The sequence below is a fragment of the Somniosus microcephalus genome, chromosome 4 (assembly GCF_052327205.1).
Source record: "Somniosus microcephalus isolate GS21.2 chromosome 4, FLI_Smic_1.0, whole genome shotgun sequence".
NCBI lineage: Eukaryota > Metazoa > Chordata > Chondrichthyes > Squaliformes > Somniosidae > Somniosus > Somniosus microcephalus.
Window position 1 is genome coordinate 145,940,781 of NC_140990.1, and position 16,110 is coordinate 145,956,890.

Here is a 16,110-nt window from a genome sequence, read left to right on the forward strand (position 1 = left end):
AGGTGGCGGCGTCTTGGATGAGTGGAAAAACCCGGTGGCTTACCCGATTCTGCAGGATCCCGAGTTTCACATCTCCGGTGGCTTTAGAGGCTGTGACGGCTTTGGAGTTGGCCATAAAAAATTCCAAGCACTGGAACCAGTGTCCAAACTGTGCCGATGCATCCGAAGCATGCGGGTCCAAATCCAAGCGTTCCGGTTTCAAAAGTTGATCCATCGTTGAAAGTTTGCTAATAAAATTGATGCACCTCAATAACTTCAAGGCTCAAAGTTAACTGGATAAAACTAGGCTTTTATTAGCAAAGAAAGATGCCTGTGTCTTCACCTAGCATTCTGCTGTTCTGCTGCAAGACAAGCCTGGGCTTGTCTTAAGTCGGGCCAAGTATGGGCGGAGCCGACACACCCAATGGGGCGGTGCACTATATACAATACAAGGTAAAAACACAGGAGCAGGCAATACAATATATGTAGTTAAATACAGAGTCTGGTGAATGACATATTTCATCACATTGGGTACTAAATATTCATGGATAGAAGGTGTTCAGGAAAGATAGGAGGTGGGGTGGCAGTATTGATTAAGGAGAATATTACAGTGTTGGAGAGAGAGCATGTCCTGAAGGGGTCAAGGACACAATCTATTTGGTTAGAGTTGAGAAACATTAGAGGTGCCATTACAGTACTAGGTGTATTCGATGGGCCGGATATAGAGGAGCAAATTTGCAAGAAATTTACAGAGAGGTGCAAGATCTATGGAGTAGCCATAATTGGGACTTCAACTATCCTAATATAAACTGGGACAGTAATAGTGTAAATGGCAGAGAAGGGGAAGAATTTCTGAAGTGTGTTCAGGAGAATTTTCTTCATCAGTACGTTTCCAGCCCAATGAGGAACAAGGCATTGCTGGATCTGGTTCTGGGGAATGAGGTGGATCAAGTGGACAAGTGTCAGTAGGGGAACATTTACAGAAGAGTGATAATAGTATCATAAGTTTCAGATTAGCTATGGAAAAGGACAAGGAGCAATCTAGAGTAAAAATACTTAATTGGCGGAGGGCCAATTTCAGTGAGTTGAGAATGGATCTGGCCCGGGTAAATTGGAATCAAAGATTGGCAGGCAACGGGCTGCCTTTAAAGAGGAGATGGTTCGGGGTCATTCCCATGATTCCAACTAAAGCCAGAGCTCCCTGGATGATAAAAGAGATAGAAAAGAAAAAAAGAATTGCATTAAAATAGCGCCTTTAACGACCACCGGATGTTAAAGGTGCTATATAAGATTTATTGAAGCGTAGTCACTGTTGTAATGTAGGAAATGCAGCAGCCCATTTGCACTCAGCAAACTCCCACAAACAGCACTGTGATAATGATCAGATAATCTGCCTTTGTTATGTTAATTGAGGGATAAGTATTGGCCGGGACACTGGGCATAACTCCCCTGCTCTTCTTCAGAATAGTGCCATGGGATCTTTTATGTTCAACTGAGAGGGCAGAGCAGGCCTCGGTTTAACATCTCATCAGAAAGGCGGCACCAACAACAATGCTGCACTCGTTCAGCACTGCACTGGAGTGTCAGCCGAGATGCATGTGCTCAAGTCCCAGAGTGGGAATTGAACCCACAACCTTCTGACTCAGAGGCGAGTCTGCTACCCACATAGAAGGCGAACTAGGTGAGAAATGATATGTTAGAGTAAGGAAAGGCCCAAAAAAGGAACAGTCGGAAACAGAATATCAATTAGTCTCCTCTGATCATGGAGAAATCAAATATTTGACACACTGTGTGTTTCAGCTATAGGGGTTATTAATGTCAGTAGAAACACACTCTAACTGCTAGAATGAACATGGTTCAGTGCTCAATGCAATCCCAGTAAATCCTGTTCTATTCACTAATGTGGCCTTTCAATAGCGGGCCTATTACCCAGCATTCCACGCGGGGAGAACGTGCCACCCACAGACTACAGGAGCCCAGTGCGCAGGCGCGGGACCGACAGCGTTTTGAGCATGCGCGGAGCGTGTCATCGCAGAAGATGGTGGAGCTAGACCAGCTGCTCATCAATCTGTGAGAAGCGGCCGGAGGGAGCGGAGGAATGGGTGAGCGGAGTTTCAAAAACAACTGGCGTACGTCGCAAGACCCGAAAAATAACCAGAAAGTCCCGCATTTGAACTTCGGGGCTTCTCCTGATCACAGGCCAACTGACGGCCGCCATCTTGATTCAGTGACTAACAAAGCGCATGCGCGGTCATCTTAGAGTGTGCGCGCGGCTTCAGTGTCTGTTCCCAACCTGGTCCTAGTGCCCGGGAAAGTAAAAGATTGACTCACTTATTTGTTTCAGACACTCCAAACTTCGGATTTTTTACCATCTCTCCTGAACGTGCTGGTAAAGCAGAACATACGGTTGACAACCCACACAATTGTAACACAAGAGCCCCAGATCTGGGCCCCCTTTGTAAGGTCCCAGGGTTGGAATCCCCACGTACAGTCCCAGGGTTGGAATCCCCACGTACAGTCCCAGGGTTGGAATCCCCATGTACAGTCCCAGAGTTGGAATCCCTATGTACAGTCCCAGGGCTGGAATTTCCATGTACAATCCCAGGGATAGAAACCCCATTTACAGTCGCAGGGCAGGAATCCCCATACACAGTCCCAGGGTTGGAATCCCCATGTATAGTCCAGGGCTGGAATCCCCATGTACAGTCACAGGGCTGGAATTCCCTTCTCCAGTCCCAGGGTTAGAATCCTCATGTACAGTGACAGGGTTGGATTCTCCATGTACAGTCCCAGGGTTTGTATTCCCATGTACAATCTCAGGGATAGAATCCCCATTTACAGTGTCAGGGCGGTAAACCCCATGTACAGTCCCAGGGTTGGAATCCCGATGTACAGTCCCAGGGCTGGAATCCCCATGTACAGTCCTAGGGTTAGAATCCCCATGTACAGTCCCAGGGCTGGAATCCCATTGTACAGTCCCAGGGCTGGAATTCCCATGTACAGTCCCAGCGTTGGAATCCCCATGTACAGTCCCAGCGTTAGAATCCCCATGTACAGTCCCAGCGTTAGAATCCCCATGTACAGTCCCAGTGTTAGAATCCCCATGTACAATCCTAGGGTTAGAATCCCCATGTACAGTCCCAGGGTGAGAATCCCCATGTACAGTGCCAGGGTTGGAAAGCCCATGTGCCATCCCAGGGTTGGAAATCCCACGTACAATCCCAGGGTTGAGAATCCCCATGTACAGTCCCAGGGCTGGAATCCCCATGTACAGTCCCAGGTTTAGAATCCCCATGTACAGTCCCAGGTTTAGAATCCCCATGTACAGTCCCAGGTTTAGAATCCCCATGTACAGTCACAGGATAGTAATCCCCATGTACAGTCCCAGGGTTGGAATCCCCATGGACAGTACCAGGGTTTGAATCCCCATGCACAGTCCCAGGGTTGGAATCCCCATGTAACGTCACAGGGTTGGAATCCCCATGTACCGTCCCAGGGTTGGAATCCCCATGTACAGTCCCAGGTTTAGAATCCCCATGCACAGTCCCAGGTTTAGAATCCCCATGTACAGTCACAGGATAGTAATCCCATGTACAGTCCCAGGGTTGGAATCCCCATGTACAGTCCCAGGGTTGGAATCCCCATGTACCGTCCCAGGGTTGGAATCCCCATGTACAGTCCCAGGGCTGGAATCCCCATGTACAGTGCCAGGGCTGGAATCCCCATGTACAGTGCCAGGGCTGGAATCCCCATGTACAGTCCCAGGGCTGGAATCCCCATGTACAGCCCCAGGGTTGGAATCCCCATGTACAGTCCCAGAGTTGGAATCCCCATGTACAATCCCAGGGTTGGAATCCCCATGTACAATCCCAGGGTTGGAATCCCCATGTACAGTCGCAGTGTTAGAATCCCCATGTATGGGCCCAGGGTTGCAATCCCCATGTGCAGTCCCAGGGTTGGAATCCCCATGTACAGTCCCAGGACTGGAATCCCCATGTACAATCCCAGGGTTAGAATCCTCTTGTATAGTCCCAAAGTTGGAATCCCCATGTACAATCCCAAGGTTAGAATCCCCTTGTACAGTCCCTGGGCTGGAATCCCCATGTACAGTCCCAGGGTTAGAAATCCTAAGTACAGTCCCAGGGCTGGAATCCCCATGTACAGTCCCAGGGCTGAAATCCCCATGTACAGTCCCAGGGCTGGAATCCCCATGAACTGTCCCAGGGCTGGAATCCCCACGTACAGTCCCAGGGCTGGAATCCCCACGTACAGTCCCAGGGCTGGAATCCCCATGTACAGTCCCAGGGCTGGAATCCCCATGTACAGTCCCAGGGCTGGAATCCCCATGTACAGTCCCAGGGCTGGAATCCCCATGTACAGTCCCAGGGCTGGAATCCCCATGTACAGTCCCAGGGCTGGAATCCCCATGTACAGTCCCAGGGCTGGAATCCCCATGTACAGTCCCAGGGCTGGAATCCCCATGTACAGTCCCAGGGCTGGAATCCCCACGTACAGTCCCAGGGCTGGAATCCCCACGTACAGTCCCAGGGCTGGAATCCCCACGTACAGTCCCAGGGCTGGAATCCCCATGTACAGTCCCAGGGCTGGAATCCCCATGTACAGTCCCAGGGCTGGAATCCCCATGTACAGTCCCAGGGCTGGAATCCCCATGTACAGTCCCAGGGCTGGAATCCCCATGTACAGCCCCAGGGTTATAATCCCCATCGACAATCCCAGGGTTAGAATCCCCATGTACAATTCCAGGGTTGGAATCCCCATGTACAGTCCCAGGGTTGGAATCCCCATGTACAGTCCCAAGGTTGGAATCCCCATGTACAGTCCCAGGGTTGGAATCCCCATGTACAGTCCCAGGGTTTGAATCCACACGTACAGTCCCAGGGCTGGAATCCCCATGTGCAGTCCCAGGTTTGGAATCCCCATGTACAGTCCCAGGTTTGGAATCCCCATGTACAGACCCAGGGTTGGAATCCTCATGTGCAGTCCCAGGGTTGGAATCCCCATGTACAGTCCCAGGGTTGGAATCCCCATGTACAGTCCCAGGGTTAGAATCCCCATGTACAGTCCCAGGGTTGGAATCCCCATGTAAAGTCCCAGGGCTGGAATCCCCGTGTACTGTCCCCGGGTTGGAATCCCCATGTACAGTCCCAGGGTTGGTATCCCCTTGTACAGTCCCAGGGCTGGAATCCCCAGGTACAGTCCCAGGGTTAGAATCCCCTTGTACAGTCCCAGGCTTGGAATCCCCTTGTACAGTCCGACGGCTGGAATCCCCATGTGCAGTCCCAGGGCTGGAATCCCCATGTGCAGCCCCAGGGCTGGAATCCCCATGTACAGTCCCAGGGTTGGAATCCCCTTGTACAGTCCCACGGATGGAATCCCCATGTATAGTCCCAGGTTTAGCATCCCCATGTGCAGTCCCAGGGTTGGCATCCCCATGTACAGTCCCAGGGTTGGAATCCCCATGTACAGTCCCAGGGTTGGAATCCCCATGTACAGTCCCAAGGTTGGAATCCCCATGTACAGTCCCAGGGTTGGAATCCCCATGTACAGTTCCAGGGTTAGAATCCACACGTACAGTCCCAGGGCTGGAATCCCCATGTGCAGTCCCAGGTTTGGAATCCCCATGTACAGCCACAGGGTTGGAATCCCCATGTACAGTCCCAGGATTGGAATCCCCTTGTACAGTCCCAGAGTTGGATTTCCCATGTACAGTCCCAGGGTTAGAATCCCCATGTACAGTCCCAAGGCGGGAATCCGCATGTACGGGCCCAGGGTTGGAATCCCCAAGTACAGTCCCAGGGTTGGAAACCCCATGTACAGTCCCAGGGCTGGAATCGCCATGTACAGTCCCAGGGCTGGAATCGCCATATACAGTCCCAGGGCTGGAACCCCCATGTACGGTCCCAGGGCTGCAATCTCCATGTACGGTCCCAGGGCTGCAATCCCCATGTCCGGTCCCAGGGCTGGAATCCCCATGTACGGTCCCAGGGCTGGAATCCCCATGTACGGTCCCAGGGCTGGAATCCCCATGTACGGTCCCAGGGCTGGAATCCCCATGTACTGTTCCAGGGTTAGAATCCCCATGTACAGTCCCAGGGCTGGAATCCCCATGTCCAGTCCCAGGGTTGCAATCACCATGTACAGTCCCAGGTTTGGAATCCCCATGTACAGGCCCAGGGCTGGAATCCCCATGTACAGTCCCAGGGCTGGAATCCCCATGTACAGGCCCAGGGCTTGAATCCCCATGTACAGGCCCAGGGCTGGAATCCCCATGTACAGTCCCAGGGTTGGAATCCCCATATACATTCCCAGGGTTAGAATCCCCATGTACAGTCCCAGGCTTGGAATCCCCATGTTCAGTCCCAAGGTTGGAATCCCCATGTACAGTCCCAGGGTTGGAATCCCCATGTACAGTCCGAGGGCTGGAATCCCCATGTGCAGTCCCAGGGCTGGAATCCCCATGTGCAGCCCCAGGGCTGGAATCCCCATGTACAGTCCAAGGGTTGGAATCCCCATGTACAGTCCCAGGGTTGGAATCCCCATGTACAGTCCCAGGGTTGGAATCCCCATGTACAGTCCCAGGTTTGGAATCCCCATGTACAGTCACAGGGCTGGAATCCCCACGTATAGTCCCAGGGCTGGAATAGCCATGTACAGTCCCAGGGCTGGAATAGCCATGTACAGTCCCAGGGCTGGAATCCCCACGTACAGTCCCAGGGCTGTAACCCCCGCGTACAGTCCCAGGGCTGGAATCCCAGTGTACAGTCCCAGGGCTGGAATCCCAGTATACAGTCCCAGTGTTGGAATCCCCATGTGCAGTCCCAGGGTTGGAATCCCCATGTACAGTCCCAGGATTAGAATCCCCATGTATAGTCCCAGCGTTAGAATCCACATGTACAGTCCCAGGGTTGGAATCCCCATGTACAGTCCCAGGGTTAGAATCCCCATGTACAGTCCCAGGGTTGGAATCCCCATGTACAGTCCCAGGGTTGGAATCCCCATGTACAGTCCCAGGGTTAGAATCCCCATGTACAGTCCCAGGGTTAGAATCCACATGTATAGTCCCAGGGATAGAATCCACATGTACATTCCCAGGGTTAGAATCCCCATGTACAGTCCCAGGGTTAGAATCCCCATGTGCAGTCCCAGGGTTAGAATCCCCATGTACAGTCCCAGGGTTAGAATCCCCATGTACAGACCCAGGGTGAGAATCCCCACTTACAGTCCCAGGGTTGGAAATCCCACGTACAATCCCAGGGTTAGAATCCCCATGTACAATCCCAAGGTTGCAATCCCCTTGTACAGTCCCACGGTTGGAATCCCCATGTACAGTCCCAGGGTTGGAATTCCCATGTATAGTCCCAGGTTTAGCATCCCCATGTGCAGTCCCAGGGTTGGAATCCCCATGTACAGTCCCAGGGTTGGAATCCCCATGTACAGTCCCAGGGTTGGAATCCCCATGTACAGTCCCAAGGTTGGAATCCCCATGTACAGTCCCAGGGTTGGAATCCCCATGTACAGTCCCAGGGCTGGAATCCCCATGTGCAGTCCCAGGTTTGGAATCCCCATGTACAGCCACAGGGTTGGAATCCCCATGTACAGTCCCAGGATTGGAATCCCCTTGTACAGTCCCAGAGTTGGATTTCCCATGTACAGTCCCAGGGTTAGAATCCCCATGTACAGTCCCAAGGCGGGAATCCGCATGTACGGGCCCAGGGTTGGAATCCCCAAGTACAGTCCCAGGGTTGGAATCCCCATGTACAGCCCCAGGGCTGGAATCGCCATGTACAGTCCCAGGGCTGGAATCGCCATGTACAGTCCCAGGGCTGGAACCCCCATGTACGGTCCCAGGGCTGCAATCTCCATGTACGATCCCAGGGCTGCAATCCCCATGTACGGTCCCAGGGCTGGAATCCCCATGTACGGTCCCAGGGCTGGAATCCCCATGTACAGTCCCAGGGTTGGAATCCCCATGTACTGTTCCAGGGTTAGAATCCCCATGTACAGTCCCAGGGCTGGAATCCCCAGGTACAGTCCCAGGGTTGCAATCACCATGTACAGTCCCAGGTTTGGAATCCCCATGTACAGGCCCAGGGCTGGAATCCCCATGTACAGTCCCAGGGCTGGAATCCCCATGTACAGGCCCAGGGCTTGAATCCCCATGTACAGGCCCAGGGCTGGAATCCCCATGTACAGTCCCAGGGTTGGAATCCCCATATACATTCCCAGGGTTAGAATCCCCATGTACAGTCCCAGGCTTGGAATCCCCATGTTCAGTCCCAAGGTTGGAATCCCCATGTACAGTCCCAGGGTTGGAATCCCCATGTGCAGTCCAAGGGCTGGAATCCCCATGTACAGTCCCAGGGCTGGAATCCCCATGTGCAGCCCCAGGGCTGGAATCCCCATGTGCAGTCCAAGGGTTGGAATCCCCATGTACAGTCCCAGGGTTGGAATCCCCATGTACAGTCCCAGGGTTGGAATCCCCATGTACAGTCCCAGGTTTGGAATCCCAGTGTACAGTCCCAGGGCTGGAATCCCAGTATACAGTCCCAGTGTTGGAATCCCCATGTGCAGTCCCAGGGTTGGAATCCCCATGTACAGTCCCAGGGCTGGAATCCCCATGTACAGTCCCAGGGCTGGAATCCCCATGTACAGTCCCAGGGCTGGAATCCCCATGTGCAGCCCCAGGGCTGGAATCCCCATGTACAGTCCCAGGGTTGGAATCCCCATGTACATTCCCAGGGTTGGATTCCCCATGTACAGTCCAAGGGTTGGAATCCCCATGTACAGTCACAGGGCTGGAATCCCCACGTATAATCCCAGGGCTGGAGTAGCCATGTACAGTCCCAGGGCTGGAATCCCCACGTACAGTCCCAGGGCTGTAATCCCCGCGTACAGTCCGAGGGCTGGAATCCCAGTGTACAGTCCCAGGGCTGGAATCCCAGTATACAGTCCCAGTGTTGGAATCCCCATGTACAGTCCCAGGGTTGGAATCCCCATGTACAGTCCCAGTGCTGGAATCCCCATGTACAGTCCCAGGGCTGGAATCCCCATGTACAGTCCCAGTGCTGGAATTCCCATGTCCAGTCCCAGTGTTGGAATCCCCATGTACAGTCCCAGTGCTGGAATTCCCATGTCCAGTCCCAGGGTTAGAATCCCCATGTGCAGTCCCAGGGTTAGAATCCCCATGTGCAGTCCCAGGGTTAGAATCCCCATGTATAGTCCCAGGGATAGAATCCGCATGTACATTCCCAGGGTTAGAATCCCCATGTACAGTCCCAGGGTTAGAATCCCCATGTGCAGTCCCAGGGTTAGAATCCCCATGTACAGTCCCAGGGTTAGAATCCCCATGTACAGACCCAGGGTGAGAATCCCCACTTACAGTCCCAGGGTTGGAAATCCCACGTACAATCCCAGGGTTAGAATCCCCATGTACAATCCCAAGGTTGGAATCCCCTTGTACAGTCCCACGGTTGGAATCCCCATGTACAGTCCCAGGGTTGGAATTCCCATGTGCAGTCCCAGGGTTGGAATTCCCCTGTACAGTCCCAGGGTTGGAATCCCTATGTACAGTCCCAGGGCTGGAATTCCCATGTACAGTCCCAGGGCTGGAATTCCCATGTACAGTCCCAGGGCTGGAATTTCCATGTACAGCCCCAGGGTTGGAATCCCCATGTACAGTCCCAGAGTTGGAATCCCTATGTACAGTCCCAGGGCTGGAATTTCCATGTACAATCCCAGGGATAGAAACCCCATTTACAGTCGCAGGGCAGGAATCCCCATACACAGTCCCAGGGTTGGAATCCCCATGTATAGTCCAGGGCTGGAATCCCCATGTACAGTCACAGGGCTGGAATTCCCTTCTCCAGTCCCAGGGTTAGAATCCTCATGCACAGTGACAGGGTTGGATTCCCCATGTACAGTCCCAGGGTTTGTATTCCCATGTACAATCTCAGGGATAGAATCCCCATTTACAGTGTCAGGGCGGTAAACCCCATGTACAGTCCCAGGGTTGGAAACCCGATGTACAGTCCCAGGGCTGGAATCCCCATGTACAGTCCTAGTGTTAGAATCCCCATGTACAGTCCCAGGGCTGGAATCCCATTGTACAGTCCCAGGGCTGGAATTCCCATGTACAGTCCCAGCGTTGGAATCCCCATGTACAATCACAGGGTTAGAATCCCCATGTACAGTCCCAGGGCTTGGAATCCCCATGTACAGTCCCAGGGTTAGAATCTCCATTTACAGTCAAAGTGTTGGAATCCCCATGTACTGTCCCAGCGTTGGAATCCCCATGTACAGTCCCAGGGCTGGAATCCCCATGTACAGTCCCAGTGCTGGAATTCCCATGTACAGTCCCAGTGTTGGAATCCCCATGTACAGTCCCAGGGTTGGAATCCCCTTGTACAGTCCCAGGATTAGAATCCCCATGTACAGTCACAGGTTTATAATCCCCATGTACAGTCCCAGGGTTAGAATCCCCATGTACAGTCCCAGGTTTATAATCCCCATGTATAGTCCCAGCGTTAGAATCCACATGTACAGTCCCAGGGTTGGAATCCCCATGTACAGTCCCAGGGTTAGAATCCCCATGTACAGTCCCAGGGTTGGAATCCCCATGTACAGTCCCAGGGTTGGAATCCCCATGTACAGTCCCAGGGTTAGAATCCCCATGTACAGTCCCAGGGTTAGAATCCCCATGTACAGTCCCAGGGTTAGAATCCACATGTATAGTCCCAGGGATAGAATCCGCATGTACATTCCCAGGGTTAGAATCCCCATGTACAGTCCCAGGGTTAGAATCCCCATGTGCAGTCCCAGGGTTAGAATCCCCATGTACAGTCCCAGGGTTAGAATCCCCACTTACAGTCCCAGGGTTGGAAATCCCACGTACAATCCCAGGGTTAGAATCCCCATGTACAATCCCAAGGTTGGAATCCCCTTGTACAGTCCCACGGTTGGAATCCCCATGTACAGTCCCAGGGTTGGAATTCCCATGTGCAGTCCCAGGGTTGGAATTCCCCTGTACAGTTCCAGGGTTGGAAACCCTATGTACAGTCCCAGGGCTGGAATTCCCATGTACAGTCCCAGGGCTGGAATTCCCATGTACAGTCCCAGGGCTGGAATTTCCATGTACAGCCCCAGGGTTGGAATCCCCATGTACAGTCCCAGAGTTGGAATCCCTATGTACAGTCCCAGGGCTGGAATTTCCATGTACAATCCCAGGGATAGAAACCCCATTTACAGTCGCAGGGCGGGAATCCCCATACACAGTCCCAGGGTTGGAATCCCCATGTATAGTCCAGGGCTGGAATCCCCATGTACAGTCACAGGGCTGGAATTCCCTTCTCCAGTCCCAGGGTTAGAATCCTCATGTACAGTGACAGGGTTGGATTCCCCATGTACAGTCCCAGGGTTTGTATTCCCATGTACAATCTCAGGGATAGAATCCCCATGTACAGTCCCAGGGTTGGAATCCCCATATACATTCCCAGGGTTAGAATCCCCATGTACAGTCCCAGGCTTGGAATCCCCATGTTCAGTCCCAAGGTTGGAATCCCCATGTACAGTCCCAGGGTTGGAATCCCCATGTGCAGTCCAAGGGCTGGAATCCCCATGTACAGTCCCAGGGCTGGAATCCCCATGTGCAGCCCCAGGGCTGGAATCCCCATGTGCAGTCCAAGGGTTGGAATCCCCATGTACAGTCCCAGGGTTGGAATCCCCATGTACAGTCCCAGGGTTGGAATCCCCATGTACAGTCCCAGGTTTGGAATCCCAGTGTACAGTCCCAGGGCTGGAATCCCAGTATACAGTCCCAGTGTTGGAATCCCCATGTGCAGTCCCAGGGTTGGAATCCCCATGTACAGTCCCAGGGCTGGAATCCCCATGTACAGTCCCAGGGCTGGAATCCCCATGTACAGTCCCAGGGCTGGAATCCCCATGTGCAGCCCCAGGGCTGGAATCCCCATGTACAGTCCCAGGGTTGGAATCCCCATGTACATTCCCAGGGTTGGATTCCCCATGTACAGTCCAAGGGTTGGAATCCCCATGTACAGTCACAGGGCTGGAATCCCCACGTATAATCCCAGGGCTGGAGTAGCCATGTACAGTCCCAGGGCTGGAATCCCCACGTACAGTCCCAGGGCTGTAATCCCCGCGTACAGTCCGAGGGCTGGAATCCCAGTGTACAGTCCCAGGGCTGGAATCCCAGTATACAGTCCCAGTGTTGGAATCCCCATGTACAGTCCCAGGGTTGGAATCCCCATGTACAGTCCCAGTGCTGGAATCCCCATGTACAGTCCCAGGGCTGGAATCCCCATGTACAGTCCCAGTGCTGGAATTCCCATGTCCAGTCCCAGTGTTGGAATCCCCATGTACAGTCCCAGTGCTGGAATTCCCATGTCCAGTCCCAGGGTTAGAATCCCCATGTGCAGTCCCAGGGTTAGAATCCCCATGTGCAGTCCCAGGGTTAGAATCCCCATGTATAGTCCCAGGGATAGAATCCGCATGTACATTCCCAGGGTTAGAATCCCCATGTACAGTCCCAGGGTTAGAATCCCCATGTGCAGTCCCAGGGTTAGAATCCCCATGTACAGTCCCAGGGTTAGAATCCCCATGTACAGACCCAGGGTGAGAATCCCCACTTACAGTCCCAGGGTTGGAAATCCCACGTACAATCCCAGGGTTAGAATCCCCATGTACAATCCCAAGGTTGGAATCCCCTTGTACAGTCCCACGGTTGGAATCCCCATGTACAGTCCCAGGGTTGGAATTCCCATGTGCAGTCCCAGGGTTGGAATTCCCCTGTACAGTCCCAGGGTTGGAATCCCTATGTACAGTCCCAGGGCTGGAATTCCCATGTACAGTCCCAGGGCTGGAATTCCCATGTACAGTCCCAGGGCTGGAATTTCCATGTACAGCCCCAGGGTTGGAATCCCCATGTACAGTCCCAGAGTTGGAATCCCTATGTACAGTCCCAGGGCTGGAATTTCCATGTACAATCCCAGGGATAGAAACCCCATTTACAGTCGCAGGGCAGGAATCCCCATACACAGTCCCAGGGTTGGAATCCCCATGTATAGTCCAGGGCTGGAATCCCCATGTACAGTCACAGGGCTGGAATTCCCTTCTCCAGTCCCAGGGTTAGAATCCTCATGCACAGTGACAGGGTTGGATTCCCCATGTACAGTCCCAGGGTTTGTATTCCCATGTACAATCTCAGGGATAGAATCCCCATTTACAGTGTCAGGGCGGTAAACCCCATGTGCAGTCCCAGGGTTGGAAACCCGATGTACAGTCCCAGGGCTGGAATCCCCATGTACAGTCCTAGTGTTAGAATCCCCATGTACAGTCCCAGGGCTGGAATCCCATTGTACAGTCCCAGGGCTGGAATTCCCATGTACAGTCCCAGCGTTGGAATCCCCATGTACAATCACAGGGTTAGAATCCCCATGTACAGTCCCAGGGCTTGGAATCCCCATGTACAGTCCCAGGGTTAGAATCTCCATTTACAGTCAAAGTGTTGGAATCCCCATGTACTGTCCCAGCGTTGGAATCCCCATGTACAGTCCCAGGGCTGGAATCCCCATGTACAGTCCCAGTGCTGGAATTCCCATGTACAGTCCCAGTGTTGGAATCCCCATGTACAGTCCCAGGGTTGGAATCCCCTTGTACAGTCCCAGGATTAGAATCCCCATGTACAGTCACAGGTTTATAATCCCCATGTACAGTCCCAGGGTTAGAATCCCCATGTACAGTCCCAGGTTTATAATCCCCATGTATAGTCCCAGCGTTAGAATCCACATGTACAGTCCCAGGGTTGGAATCCCCATGTACAGTCCCAGGGTTAGAATCCCCATGTACAGTCCCAGGGTTGGAATCCCCATGTACAGTCCCAGGGTTGGAATCCCCATGTACAGTCCCAGGGTTAGAATCCCCATGTACAGTCCCAGGGTTAGAATCCCCATGTACAGTCCCAGGGTTAGAATCCACATGTATAGTCCCAGGGATAGAATCCGCATGTACATTCCCAGGGTTAGAATCCCCATGTACAGTCCCAGGGTTAGAATCCCCATGTGCAGTCCCAGGGTTAGAATCCCCATGTACAGTCCCAGGGTTAGAATCCCCACTTACAGTCCCAGGGTTGGAAATCCCACGTACAATCCCAGGGTTAGAATCCCCATGTACAATCCCAAGGTTGGAATCCCCTTGTACAGTCCCACGGTTGGAATCCCCATGTACAGTCCCAGGGTTGGAATTCCCATGTGCAGTCCCAGGGTTGGAATTCCCCTGTACAGTTCCAGGGTTGGAAACCCTATGTACAGTCCCAGGGCTGGAATTCCCATGTACAGTCCCAGGGCTGGAATTCCCATGTACAGTCCCAGGGCTGGAATTTCCATGTACAGCCCCAGGGTTGGAATCCCCATGTACAGTCCCAGAGTTGGAATCCCTATGTACAGTCCCAGGGCTGGAATTTCCATGTACAATCCCAGGGATAGAAACCCCATTTACAGTCGCAGGGCGGGAATCCCCATACACAGTCCCAGGGTTGGAATCCCCATGTATAGTCCAGGGCTGGAATCCCCATGTACAGTCACAGGGCTGGAATTCCCTTCTCCAGTCCCAGGGTTAGAATCCTCATGTACAGTGACAGGGTTGGATTCCCCATGTACAGTCCCAGGGTTTGTATTCCCATGTACAATCTCAGGGATAGAATCCCCATGTACAGTCCCAGGGCTTGGAATCCCCATGTACAGTCCCAGGGTTAGAATCGCCATTTACAGTCAAAGTGTTGGAATCCCCATGTACAGTCCCAGCGTTAGAATCCCCATGTACAGTCCCAGCGTTAGAATCCCCATGTACAGTCCCAGCGTTAGAATCCCCATGTACAGTCCCAGCGTTAGAATCCCCATGTACAATCCCAAGTTTAGAATCCCCATGTACAGTCCCAGGTTTAGAATCCCCATGTACAGTCACAGGATAGTAATCCCCATGTACAGTCCCAGGGTTGGAATCCCCATGTACAGTGCCAGGGTTTGAATCCCCATATACAGTCCCAGGGTTGGAATCCCCATGTAACGTCACAGGGTTGGAATCCCCATGTACCGTCCCAGGGTTGGAATCCCCATGTGCAGTCCCAGGGCTGGAATCCCCATGTACAGTGCCAGGGCTGGAATCCCCATGTACAGTCCCAGGGCTGGAATCCCCATGTACAGCCCCAGGGTTGGAATCCCCATGTACAGTCCCAGAGTTGGAATCCCCATGTACAGTCCCAGGGTTGGAATCCCCATGTACAATCCCAGGGTTGGAATCCCCATGTACAGTCGCAGTGTTAGAATCCCCATGTATGGGCCCAGGGTTGGAATCCCCATGTGCAGTCCCAGGGTTGGAATCCCCATGTACAGTCCCAGGGCTGGAATCCCCATGTACAATCCCAAGGTTAGAATCCCCTTGTACAGTCCCTGGGCTGGAATCCCCATGTACAGTCCCAGGGTTAGAAATCCTACGTACAGTCCCAGGGCTGGAATCCCCATGTACAGTCCCAGGGCTGGAATCCCCCTGTACAGTCCCAATGTTGGAATCTCCATGTACAGTCCCATGGCTGGAATCCCCACGTACAGTCCCAGGGCTGAAATCCCCATGTACAGTCCCAGGGCTGGAATCCCCATGTACTGTCCCAGGGCTGAAATCCCCACGTACAGTCCCAGGGCTGAAATCCCCACGTACAGTCCCAGGGCTGGATTCCCCATGTACAGTCCCAGGGCTGAAATCCCCATGTACAGTCCCAGGGCTGGAATCCCCATGAACTGTCCCAGGGCTGGAATCCCCATGTACAGTCCCAGGGCTGGAATCCCCACGTACAGTCCCAGGGCTGGAATCCCCACGTACAGTCCCAGGGCTGGAATCCCCATGTACAGTCCCAGGGCTGGAATCCCTATGTACAGTCCCAGGGCTGGAATCCCCATGTACAGCCCCAGGGTTATAATCCCCATTGACAATCCCAGGGTTAGAATCCCCATGTACAATTCCAGGGTTGGAATCCCCATGTACAGTCCCAGGGCTGGAATCGCCATGTACAGGGCTGGAATCCCCATGTACAGTCCCAGGGTTGGA

The 16,110-nt window shown here is 53.1% G+C and overlaps 1 protein-coding gene across 2 annotated transcripts in view; it reads left to right on the forward strand.

The window, feature by feature from the left end:
• Positions 1–1,914: 1,914 nt before the first annotated feature.
• LOC147119891 (uncharacterized) overlaps positions 1,915–16,110 on the forward strand; it is an 81,662-nt gene continuing 67,466 nt past the window's right edge. The window contains exons 1-2 of one of the 2 annotated variants that reach the window (XM_085985290.1): positions 1,915–2,081; positions 2,324–2,368. The gene's annotated coding sequence lies outside the window, so the exon portion shown is untranslated. The remainder of the gene's footprint in view (positions 2,082–2,323; positions 2,369–16,110) is intronic. The other variant, XM_085985291.1, reaches the window with a different exon arrangement.